This window comes from Zootoca vivipara, chromosome 1 (assembly GCF_963506605.1).
Source record: "Zootoca vivipara chromosome 1, rZooViv1.1, whole genome shotgun sequence".
Taxonomy (NCBI): Eukaryota; Metazoa; Chordata; class Lepidosauria; order Squamata; family Lacertidae; genus Zootoca; species Zootoca vivipara.
Window position 1 is genome coordinate 20094238 of NC_083276.1, and position 13160 is coordinate 20107397.

Consider the following 13160-nt stretch of genomic DNA (forward strand, 5'->3'; position numbering starts at 1 on the left):
TCCATCAAAACTTATTTACACTGTTGAATCAAATCAATACTTTATTACGGCCATAGGCCCATATCAAGATATCAAGACAAAACTATGTACATCATACAGCAGAAAAAAACCCCAAAATGAATTGAATCAATTCCATTCATATAAATCCTATCCCTATAAATATTATAAATTACAATTACAAGGTAAAAAAACCATATCACTTGGTTCATCTGGTCACCACTATAAATCAAACACTAGGGCGAAAGTTCAATAATCATAAAGTAACCCATTTTTCCTCTTGTAGGATAGAACTGCAATCAGGTATCTAGCTACAAGGAGTGATCTACTCGGATCATTATCCTGTAACAGATATATTAACTGGGATTCTGAAGTCTTATCCAAACTTTCTGATATTAAGGGGGATAAAAATCTGGTCCGAGGGACCCTGTGCAAGGGGCAACAGAATAATATATGATGGAGGGATTCTATGGATCTGTTGTCACATGCACACAGAACTGAACTCTGGCCTTTCTCTCCCCTCCCCATCCCCATCCCCACCCCCTCCCAACCCCTTCTCTACATAAGTGCCTGGGGACTCCTATTTCACTGTATCTGAAGAAGTGTGCATGCACACGAAAGCTCAGACCAAAATAAAAACTTAGTTGGTCTTTAAGGTGCTACTGAAGGAATTTTTTTATTTTACTCTGGCCTGTCGAGAACCTATTATTCACAACATTGGAAGGAAAGACATTAAATCTTGCCTTAATAAAGGCAAATCTATGGGCCGCGACTGATAGGGATGTCAAATAAGATGGAATCTGCGGGGAGGGCACTATGCCGAGGTTCGATGGTGAACAGGTGCCACTTCCCATTATGACATTTTGCTGGAGGTCCATCTCCTCTAGTTTTTGCTTGAGGGTTCTTTTAGCTGTGGCAAGGTCTAGTCCGAAGGGGACAGTCCGTAGGACACAATTTTAGTATGGATCATTTTTGCCCAGGGACTAGGAAAATCGTCTCGCCAGAGACATTGAATCAAGTAAAGATTCAGAAGCCTGTATCACAGAGACAGCCAATAGCATAGAATACGCCTCCAGAAGGTGGTTTCTAGAGAGGAGATTTTTAATTCTAAGCGAATGGCTGAATTACTGACACACTGAGGCAGTATTAATAGACGTCTCATAAATTGATTTTGGATTACCTCCAAAGGCCTTAAATTTACTGCAGCCCCCCATAGTGGGGCGGCATAGGTCATTGTCGCGATCACTTTGTTGTTAAATACCTTCAAGGTGGATGGAACGTGAAGAGCCCCATCAGAAAAGAAAAAGCACAAAAGCGCAAAAGAAAGGGCTTTGGCCTTATTTAGGGTATATGCAAGGGAGATAGGGAAAGATACAGGAAACTGAATGCAGATTTCCAAAAAACAGCAAGGAGAGACAAGAGGGTCTTCTTAAATGAGCAATGCAAAGAAATAGAGGAAAACAATAGAATGGGGAAAACCAGAGATCTGTTCAAGAAAATTGGAGATATGAAAGGAACATTTCGTACAAAGATTACCATAATCAAGGACAAAAGTGGTAAGGACCTAACAGAAGCAGAAGACATCAAGAAGAGGTGGCAAGAATACACAGAGGAATTATACCAGAAAGATATGGAGGTCTCGTACACCCCAGGTAGTGTGGTTGCTGACCTTGAGCCAGACATCTTGGAGAGTGAAGTCAAATGGGCCTTAGAAAGCACTGCTAATAACAAGGCCAGTGGAAGTGATGATATTCCAGCTGAACTATTTAAAATTTTAAAAGATGATGCTGTTAAGGTGCTACACCCAATATGCCAGCAAGTTTGGAAAACTCAGCAATGGCCAGAGGATTGGAGAAGATCAGTCTACATCCCAATCCCAAAGAAGGGCAGTGCCAAAGAATGCTCCAACTACCGCACAATTGCGCTCATTTCACACGCTAGCAAGGTTATGCTTAAAATTCTACAAGGCAGGCTTAGGCAGTATGTGGACCGAGAATTCCCAGAAGTGCAAGCTGGATTTCGAAGGGGCAGAGGAACCAGAGACCAAATAGCAAACATGCGCTGGATTATGGAGAAAGCTAGAGAGTTCCAGAAAAATGTCTACTTCTGCTTCATTGACTATGCAAAAGCCTTTGACTGTGTCGACCACAGCAAACTATGGCAAGTTCTTAAAGAAATGGGAGTGCCTGATCACCTCATCTGTCTCCTGAGAAATCTCTATGTGGGACAAGAAGCTACAGTTAGAACTGGATATGGAACAACTGATTGGTTCAAAATTGGGAAAGGAGTACGACAAGGTTGAATATTGTCTCCCTGCTTATTTAACTTATATGCAGAATTCATCATGCGAAAGGCTGGACTAGATGAATCCCAAGCCGGAATTAAGTTTGCCGGAAGAAATATCAACAACCTCAGATATGCAGATGACACAACCTTGATGGCAGAAAGCGAGGAGGAATTAAAGAACCTTTTAATGAGGGTGAAAGAGGAGAGCGCAAAATATGGTCTGAAGCTCAACATCAAAAAAAGCAAGATCATGGCCACTGGTCCCATCACCTCCTGGCAAATAGAAGGGGAAGAAATGGAGGCAGTGAGAGATTTTACTTTCTTGGGCTCCTTGATCACTGCAGATGGTGACAGCAGTCACGAAATTAAAAGACGCCTGCTTCTTGGGAGAAAAGCAATGACAAACCTAGACAGCATCTTAAAAAGCAGAGACATCACCTTGCCGACAAAGGTTCGTATAGTTAAAGCTATGGTTTTCCCAGTAGTGATGAATGGAAGTGAGAGCTGGACCATAAAGAAGGCTGATCGTCGAAGAATTGATGCTTTTGAATTATGGTGCTGGAGGAGACTCTTGAGAGTCCCATGGACTGCTAGAAGATCAAACCTATCCATTCTTAAGGAAATCAGCCCTGAGTGCTCCCTGGAAGGACAGATTGTGAAGCTGAGGCTCCAATACTTTGGCCACCTCATGAGAAGAGAAGAATCCTTGGAAAAGACCCTGATGTTGGGAAAGATGGAGGGCACTAGGAGAAGGGGACGACAGAGGACAAGATGGTTGGACAGTGTTCTCGAAGCTACGAACATGAGTTTGACCAAACTGCGGGAGGCAGTGCAAGACAGGAGTGCCTGGCGTGCTATGGTCCGTGGGGTCACGAAGAGTCGGACACGACTAAATGACTAAACAACAACAGGGTATATGCAGTGTGTGCTTTCCAACCCATATTATGTTGGAGATAGACTCCTAGGTATTGAAATTTAAAAACCTGTTCAATAGGTTTCCCGTCTAGTTCCCACTTTTTTTGACTTTTTGAAAAAATTAGAACTTTGGATTTAGATTGATTTATGGTGAGAAAATTGGATTTACAATATGAAACAAAAATTTTGAGTGCCCTCCTAAGGCCGATTCTCAAGAAAGAGAGGATTACTGCATCGTCTGCGTAAAGCAATAGTGGGCATCGGTAGTTTGCAAGGCAGGGGGCGTGAGTGGTTATTTGGGATTCAGCTAAAGTTGCCCTCATGTCGCTAATGAATAAATTGAAAAGAAAAGGGGCTGGTGACTGGGAGTGGCCGTCGGGACCACATAACACCGGTCCTGAGAGATCTACACTGGCTCCCAGTACGTTTCCAAGCACAATTCAAAGTGCCACGGCCTCGGTCCTGGATACCTGAAAGAGCGTCTTCACCCCCACCGTTCAGCCTGGACATTGAGATCCAGCGCCGAGGGCCTTCGGGCGGTTCCCTCGCTACGAGAAGTCAAGTTACAGGGAACCAGGCAGAGGGCCTTCTCGGTAGTGGCACCCACCCTGTGGAATGCCCTCCCACCAGAGGTCAAAGAGAACAACAATTACCAGACCTTTAGAAGGCATCTCAAGGCAGCCCTGTTTAGGGAAGCTTTTAATGTTTGATGGATTTCTGTATTTTAGTATTTTGTTGGAAGCCACCCAGAGTGGCTGAGGGAACCCGGCCACATGGGCGGGATATAAATAATTTATTTATTTATTTATTTATTTATTTATTATTATTATTATTATTATTATTTATTAAGATGAAAATAATACAGAAATAGAGACGATGATAATAATAATAATAATAATAATAATAATAATAATAATAATAATAATAATTGATAATAATTTATTTTTTATACCCCGCCCATCTGGCCGGGTTCCCCCAGCCACTCTGGGCGGCCTCCAACAAAATTCTAAAATAAGAAATGTGAAAGGAAGTGTTGTGAGAGTGATGGAAGTCTATTTTTACTATTATTTTGTAAAATAGTGTTTATTATATTGAAATATTATAAGAGGGGGGTGTCTCCCTTTTCACCTGTGATTTGTTGGAGGCTGTGATGGTTTCCACCGAGGCAGCAGCTGCTGTCGTTTTGAGCTCTGGGGTTGCAGCTGCTCCTGGCCCCTCTCCCACTCCTCTGGTCTTTAACAGGCCATACGTTTTTGTCTTAAGGGCATCAGATGATGAGCCCATACTTTTAATGCGGAGAATAGTAAACCCAGCTCATCCATGAACATAAGGGGACCATTCCGAGGCTTCCAATTGTCAGCTTTCTTAGTGACGAAAGAGCCCCCCCCCCCTTGTTCTACTGATGTTTTGGAATCAGCCCAATATCAAAACCAGCAGTTGATTTTAAGGATGACTATGCCACTGACTGCAAATTAAATGTAAAATAAAGTTGATTGTAAAACACTGGTTATTGTAAGTATATGAAATTCATGTGCCTCATTTCAAATGTGTAACATGTTTCCTGCCCTGAAAAAGAACTTAGTAGAGTGCTAAATCCTATGCAAATGTCAACATGTTAAAAATGAAGGCTTTTAGATGAAGAAGGGAGCCTCAGTTGCCACAGCAAACATGTACAGTCAAACCTCAGTTCCTGAATGTCTCTGCTTTGGAACGTTTTGGGTCCTGAACACTGAAAATCTGGACGTAGATGCTCTGGTTTTCGAATGTTTTTCAGAAGCTGAATGTCTGACGTGGCTTCCGCTCTTGCAACCAATCAGAAGCCGTGCTTCGGTTGTCGAACGTTTCGGAAGCTCAATAGGCTTCCAGAACGGATTACATTTGACAACCAAGGTTTGACTGTAATGACATTCAAAGTACTGGCCGTGGTACTGACATAAAACATCCTGGCCAGCAGCTGGAAACTGTAACAAAAACTTTATTCCAGCGGTTCGCCTTTATACTCTTGAAATTTCTGCATACTGTAGAGACTTCACTTTACCTGTTTTAACACTTCACCATCTCCCTTACTGGAAGGGAGACACTCAGAATCTTTTCTTAGAATCAACATGTCTGCTTTTGTCAATAGGGCATTGAAACAGTTGATCCATCAAGGGCCTGGACTTTAAAAGGTTCACCATGAGGGCTCAAATACCAGGAACAAAACTTTGAGGTTGTAGTGGATTGCTTCATGAAGATGTCAACCTATTGTGTGGCTGCTGTGGAAAAGGCAAATTCCATGCATGCTTTGGAATTCCTAAACAGCTTGTGACAGAAAATGCTTCTCAGTTTATAGCTGCAGATTTTGAGCAGTTCCAGAGTATGACTTTGAACACATTACTTCCACATTGCTTCCAGCCCACAATATCCACATTATCCTAAACTAGGGACTACAGGCTAGAGTCCTGCACAACTCTTGGTGAGCACACAACTTAGGACAACTGTTTCTGCCTTGAAATTAAATTCATATCAAGATGGCCTAATATAAGGAACCTTGCAGAGTGGGACACAAAGACTAAAGAATCCTACATATACTTTTACAATAATCACTATTCTGCTAGTGTACTATCTGACTGCAATCCAGGAGACCCTGTTCTGGCTAAATTGGACAATGAAAAAAGATGGAAGACTCCAACCAATGTGAAGAAACACTTGTCACTCAGTTCCTATGCCATCAAGACCAATTGAGAATTCATTAGAAATCATGGATATCTACAGTTAATGCCAAAGACTGCACAAATAGAAGAAGAGATCCCCTGTGAACCCTTAGACCGGGTTTCCCAGATTTCGTTCTCCAGCTCTTGTGGAGTGCTCAGAGATTATGGAAGTTGCAGTCCAACAACAGCTTGAGACACAAGTTTGGGAAACCCTGCGTTAGGCTCAGCATCAGGAGATCTACCTGTTGAAATGCAGAGGGGTAGATTAAAAAAACCTGTTCAAATGCCAAATGTTTTACGCATTAATTCATTCTGAGGTCTATCAATAACCAGCCGTATGTTTTATTTCTAATATAGAATTTATATAGTGCAGCCTGCAAGTAACTGGAGGGAGGAGATGTAATGTAGTATTTACTGCTATACTGCTACTTCAACAGAAAATGCTGTTTCTCTATTAAGGAAAAAAATGGCAGAGCTGTGGAAGAAGCAAGAAGGGGCATTGGAAATTTAATATGTCTGTTTTTCTCCTTTTTAATTGTACTGAAACAGCTCCCCTTTCCATTCATCAGGTACTATGTGTACCCTTGGTGCTACAGGTATGTGTTGCATTCAACCTTAAGTGTCATTTTCTACATAGTAAATTAAAACATATATTTCATATAAGAACTTCCATCATATATGAATGTAGATTGAGACCCTAGTATACATCAGTTTACATCTGTTTTCCTCTCGATGTAGCTTTTAATGTGACCCTCAGGTTCTGCACAATTCTCAATGTTACCAAGGAAAATGTTGGATTGATGTTTAAAAACATTTGGCAGAATTCATGAATTTCTTAGAAGAGCTTCCTCATCTGTGAATAAGGCTCTCCTGGGTTTCAGGAGGAAATGATGGGAATCTTAATGTACTTCCTGCTTACTGATTTCAGTTTGGTTAAAGCCACGTCTTGACAAATGCTGGCACAGAGTGGTGCTTTTATCCTCCAGTAAGCGGCACAGGAAAGATAAAAACAAAACATTATTGCTGCCAGTCACTGAGAGAACCTGAAAGTAGAATGTTCTGCTGAAATCAATTCACTTTGTGTCATTTTCATATAGGGCGGCGGTTGTCATTACTTTTAGAGTGGCCATTGTTAATCGCAGGAGTGGTCTGTATTTCCCCTCTTCCATTCCTCAGGAGTCTCATATGAGAGAAAGAAAAGCTGTGGAAGCCTCAAATATCATCATAGCAACTCCACACCATTTTTTTCCACTTGTGGCCCCATGAGTTTCCCCATGGAAGCTTTAGAAATCAAGCTACTTTACATTTGATTTTACACTGGAGTCAAATCACACTTTAGTTCACGGTTTTTGCAATCTGTAAAGTGATGAAACGAAGCACATCCTCCCTTTAATCCCTACTCAATGACAATTCACTTTGAACTTCACTGGCAAAACTCCCCATACTCTGGGGGCTAACTTTTCCTAAATCCCACTGTTTAAGTACAGCTCACTGGAAGTGGATGCAGTTGAGTTGCTGAATTACCACATATTCTTGTTTTTCAAACCATAAAGTCGTGATCTTATCAGCTGGTGCAGCATCGGATAAAAACCAGTTATGTGTCCTTACCCAGTTGGCTGCAGCAGCAGCAGGTAGAAGCAATCGAGGGCCATAAATAGAATGTAACCTAGGGAGAAGAGAGCTTACTCTACAAGCAAGAGGGAAGAGCAAACATCTCAGCCCAAAGGAACAAGTGTCAAAGTAAAAAGCAGGACATTTTGGGGAAAACCCAGGTATGTATACAAATGATCTGAGAAATGTTGGTTGATAATTCACCATCCATAAGGGACAGAGAGTGTGAATGGGGAGACATACAGGTTAACATCAGGCCACCTGACCCCTTGCAGAAGTGGCTGACTCTAAAAGGCTGCTCTTCTAGGAGCACCAGGCCCTGGTGAGGCTGTATACCCTCTGCCTGAGTGGGTGAAGCAGCTCAGGACACTCCCCAAATTAAGACACCTTTCAATAGTGCTGTGGAAGGGAGAATGCAAGGCAAGCCTACTGAGGATGTTGGGCAGCATCACTGGCAAGGATGATGAGCGAGAGGAAGCCCCAGGCAGTCAAAGCAAGTTATGCAGATGTGTGAAGGGACAGTAAGTAATACCCATTTATTGAATCATTTAATCAAAGTAATTCAGACCAATAAGGGCACACTAAGCTCCCCATGTCTGCTGGGATCCAAATCCTGGCAGAACGTGCAACCCAGGAGATAAATTCCTATAGTAGGAAGCCTATGGAAAAGAGCTAGTGTTGTGTAAAACTAGGACACAGTCAACAAATGAGAATGGCACATTCCCAATAAATTTTACTCTAGAACGAAAATAACTCTTTTGAGTAGGTTTCCATAGAAGAGTGCTAATATATTCTGTTGTTGTTGTTGTTGTTGTTGTTTGTTTGTTTGTGTATGTGTGTGTGTGTGTGTGTAGGAAATCTCAAAGTGCAATGAAACCCGCCATCCAGTTCTCATTGTTACTGATTGTCCTTCAAGTCCACAATGGCCATGGAGATAAAGATCCACTTCAAGAAAAGCTAGCTTCCAGCATCGCTGACTTTGCTTTTAAATTCTCCAGACAAGTAGCTTCACTCCAGAGTGGCAAAAATATCTTCTTCTCTCCTCTGAGTATCTCCATGGCGTTTTCAATGATTGGCATGGGTGCTAAATCCAACACCCAAAATTAAATTTACAAAGGACTTGGATTGACTTCAATTGACACAAGCAAGATCCATAAAGAATTTGAACAGCTCATTCAGAGGCTGAACAGTCCTGGAGCTAAGATGGACATAGGAAATGCCTTGTGGATAAAAAAGTCACACCAAATTCTTCCTGAGTTTTCAGAGGGTGTCAAAAGTTTGTACAAAACAGAGAGCTTTAACTTTCAAAAATCCTCCGTGGCTGTAAAGCAGATAAATGATTATGTGGGGGGAAAAACCCATGGGAAAATTACTAAAGCAGTTAAAGACTTAGATCGAGCAGCCACCATTGTTCTTGTGAACTATATCTACTTCAAAGGTATGTTAAAGAAAGATAAGTTACAAATATTTAATGCTTTGTATTGTTCAATTGGCTAAAACTGGCAGGAATAACTTCAAAACAAAAGTGTTTCTGCAGTGGAACCAACAATTTAGTTGAAAGTTCTAAAAGATGTAGCATTTAATGCAGAATTAGAGAAAGACGGTTGAGGCTGAAGTAGCTAACCTGAAGGCTTCCCGATGTTCTTGGGCTGCATCTCCCACCATCCCTGACGATTGGCCATGCTGGCTGATACTGATGGTGGTGAAGTTCAGCAACATCAAGATCCCTGCCCCTGGGTGCTTATAAACCACACAGGAAGCAGTTCCACTTGACTCAGTCCATGTTTTGGCCGGTGGGACCCCACTATCCCCATTTCTTCTCTCCCTTGCTATCTTCTGAAACATCAACAGCATGTTGAATATCCATTGGCAATATTTCTCCTTTGTCTGCTTTCGTACACATGGCTGAAGGTTAATTTTCCAGCAGGCAGTTGACACTCCTTTTTCTTCCTAGATGACTGGAAATATCCCTTTAACCCTAAATTAACCCATAAAGAAGATTTTTTTATTGATGAAGGAAAAACTGTGAAAGTTGACATGATTGAAAATACTGAGCATTACAGATATTTCCATGATAAAGCTCTGTCCTGCTGGGTAGTTGAACTTCCTCACAAAGGAGGTGCTGTTGCCTGGTTCATTCGGCCTCATAAAGGCAAACTGAAGAAAGTGGAGGATGCTATGGGGGAGGAAACTTTGTCCAAATGGAGAAAATCTTTAAAAAAGGGGTAAGGCTTTTCTCTGCTGTTTCTAAATGCCTCTGTAGTAGTTAGTATTTATTAGAGTATGGAATGATGGCATCTGTTTTAATACTGTAAAATGCCTCTCTTTAAGTGTATGAAGATCTGACCCTGCAAATGCAGTATATTGCTGAGTGTTATAAATCTCTTCATTGCTGATGATTTAATGTTCTGATTCTCGTTTAGGGACAAAATTAGTCTGTTCCTTCCAAAATTCTCGATGTCTGCATCCTATAATCTCATCAATGTGCTTTCTGGGCTGGGCATTACTGATGTGTTTAGCAGCAATGCTGATCTATCTGGAATCAGTGGAAGTAGCGGCCTGAAGATTAACAAAGTACGTGTGTAGATATCATGCCTTGGTTATTTTATGGTATGAGATCAGGCTTTTAAAAGTGTTAAGTAACTGACAATTTTACTTCTAAGCATTGAGAATCAGCCCCTGGACCTTTCCACATTCTCTTGCTGTCTCAGGGGACTCTCTGCCTCTTTGTGACTCCTTCGGGTAGTGATAAAGCGGGGTATCAAATCCAAACTCTTCTTTGCCATAGTAGCCAATTGCATAGGGTTGTATGCACTGTTAGTACCACTCAGAGCTGAAACGTTGGAATTAATAAAATGTATTTGTTTATTTTTTATAAATCCATTTATTAATTTTACCCACCCGTTACTGTAAGGTTCCAGGGTGTGTTACAGCACTGAAACACAACATTAAAAATAGTTTGAAAACTACATGCAATCATAAAAACAAGGAGGGTCATAGAATTGTAGAGCTGGAAGGGGGTCCAAGGGTCTTCTAATCCAACCCCTGCAATGCAGGAATCTCAGCTAAACCATCAATGAGTGATGGCCATCCAATCTCTCTTTGAAATTCTCCAAGGAAGGAGCGTCCACCACATCCCTTGATCTGGAAATAAATCATAATCATAATCGTAATCATAATCATAATTTATTATTTGCACCCCGCTCTAGGTGGCTTCCCACAAAAGATTAAAAATACATTAAAATTATAATTAAAAATTATACTGGAATGGACTTCCTTAGGAGGTTGTGGACTAGCCTTTTACAGAACTTCTGTCACGGTGGCCGGAGTGGACTACTTCAGAGTAACGACGCCACGCAGCTCTGCATTTTATTCTTTTATTGGTGCTGCGTATTTACAGTGCTCAAGTCATTGCTATTTACACGGAGTGATGTGGTCAGTCGGTTTCAGAACCTCCTAATGGCTTTTGGCGCGTCTTTCTCCAACACAAAAGCTTTGGCAGACCCATCCTCTTGCCCCTCCTCTTCCTGCGTAATTCTGGAGTTGGGGGGATGGGTCTTTCCCCCTTTGCTTGCCCCTTCCTGTCCCACCTGGGACCCTGGCTCCTCTACCTTGCCTGAGCCTCGGACACGACTTCCTGCTTCCCCACTGGAATCGGAACTCTCCCTGCTTTCCCCTTTGCTCGGGGACGGGCTTGAACTCAGGAGGGGAGGGACTTCGCGATATCCCCTGTCCCTCACATCCACCCCCCTCCCAAGCTCTCCTTCACCCCTCCCCAGGCCCCCCCCCCATGTGTCGGTGACGACTGGAAGCCTAAGAACTCAGTGCTCTCCGAGCCCGTTGGTGTGAATACCTCCCCCCAGTCCTGCGAGCCCCCCCCTTCCGCCTGGGCGGACGGGAATCCCAAAAAGTCCGTGGCGTCAGAGCTGGTGGGGGTAAAAACGTTCTGCCAATCTGCTCCTTCCTCTGACTGGGTGGATCTCGGTGACACCCATACCTCATCCTCTGGTTCCTCAAACTCCGCTTCCCAGCGCCATGGTGAGCTGCTCTCCCGTGCCTCCTCCTCCTCCCCCTCCCTTTCCATGTGCCAGGGCTTGGGTCTGTGGGGAAAGAGGGCGTGAAATTCTTCCACCAAGAATTCCTCCTGTATCTGAGTGGCTGGGACCCATTCATTCTGGGACGGTGGAGCATCCTCCCATGCCATGAGGTACTCCAGTCCCCCCACCCCCCACCGTGAATCCAGGATGGCCGTGGCCTCATTGAGTTGCTCCCTGCCTTCCCTCTCCCCCCCTCCCTCGGGGGTTTGTTCGCTGTCTCGGAGCCTGCTGCTTTCCCTGTACGGCGACAGCAGCGATCTATGAAACACTGGATGCACCCTCATGTCCTCTGGCAGTGCCAGCCTGTATGCCACCGGGTTGACCTGTTGCGTGACCGTGAAGGGGCCCAGCCTTTTGGGTGCCAGCTTTTTGCACCTCCCTCTGGTGGGAAGGCCCTCCGAGGACAACCACACCTTGTCCCCCACCCTGATGACCTCCCCTAGTCGCCTGTGGCGATCTGCCCCCTTTTTGTACGCTTCCTTGGCCCTCTCCAAGTGTTCTCTGAGCTGCTGGTGCACCGTCTCCAGTTCCTCTGCCCAATCCTCAGCCTGTGGGCCCTCCTCCTCCTCCTCCCCCTCCCTCTCTGGGAAAGATCTGAGGTCGCGCCCGTAATTGGCCTTAAAGGGCGACACCCCTGTGGAGACGTGCACTGCATTGTTGTAGGCAAATTCTGCTAGTGGCAGGCGATCCACCCAGTCCGTTTGCCTCTGGCTGACGTAGCATCTCAGGTACTGCTGCAGAATGGCGTTGACCCTCTCCGCTTGTCCGTTGGTCTGCGGGTGTCTAGCCGTCGACAAGCTGACCTCCACCTGCAGGAGGTTCATGAGCCGCCGCCAGAACCTGGAAACAAATTGGCGGCCACGATCCGAAATAACCCTTAAAGGTAATCCATGCAGTCTGAAAACGTGATCAACAAACAGTTTGGCTGTCTCTTCTGCAGAGACTGCCCTGGCACACGGTATAAAGTGGCACATTTTGGACATGAGGTCCACCACCACCAACACTGCGGTCTTACCCCGGGAAGAAGGCAGATCTGTGATGAAGTCCATGGACAGCACTTCCCACGGCCTGTGTGGCGTGGCTAAGGGCTCCAGCAACCCTGGTGGCGCTGCCCTGACCACCTTTGCCCGCTGGCAGGTGTCACAGCCCCGTACATAGTCTCGAACATCTTCCCTCACCCCTGGCCACCAGAAGTGTCTCATGACTAGGTGAGTGGTCTTGTCCCTTCCAAAATGCCCCGCCGTTGGGTTGTCGTGCATCTGTTTGAGGACCGTACGTCTGAGCTGGGTGGTGGGCAGGTACAGTGCCCCCTTGTAGAAAAGCAGCCCTCTGCGTTCTGCAAAGTCTTTTGCCTGCTCCCTCCCCCCTCTCAGTTCTCTGAAGATGCGGTTGGCAAAGTCATCCGCTGCCGTCAGTGCTGTGAGTTCTGCCTCGCTCACCACTGCTGCTCCGCAGGACCATGCCGACGGGGGGAAAATGTGCCTTGGGGCTGGTGGCTCCTCCTCCTCCATGTACTCTGGCTTGCGGGAGAGGGCATCCGCCCTGACGTTCTGCTCTCCCG

General features: G+C 44.5%; 1 pseudogene; it reads left to right on the forward strand.

Annotated features, from left to right (window-relative positions):
• Nucleotides 1–8372: 8372 nt before the first annotated feature.
• Nucleotides 8373–9060, forward strand: LOC118078406 (alpha-1-antitrypsin-like; annotated as a pseudogene).
• Nucleotides 9061–13160: the final 4100 nt, after the last annotated feature.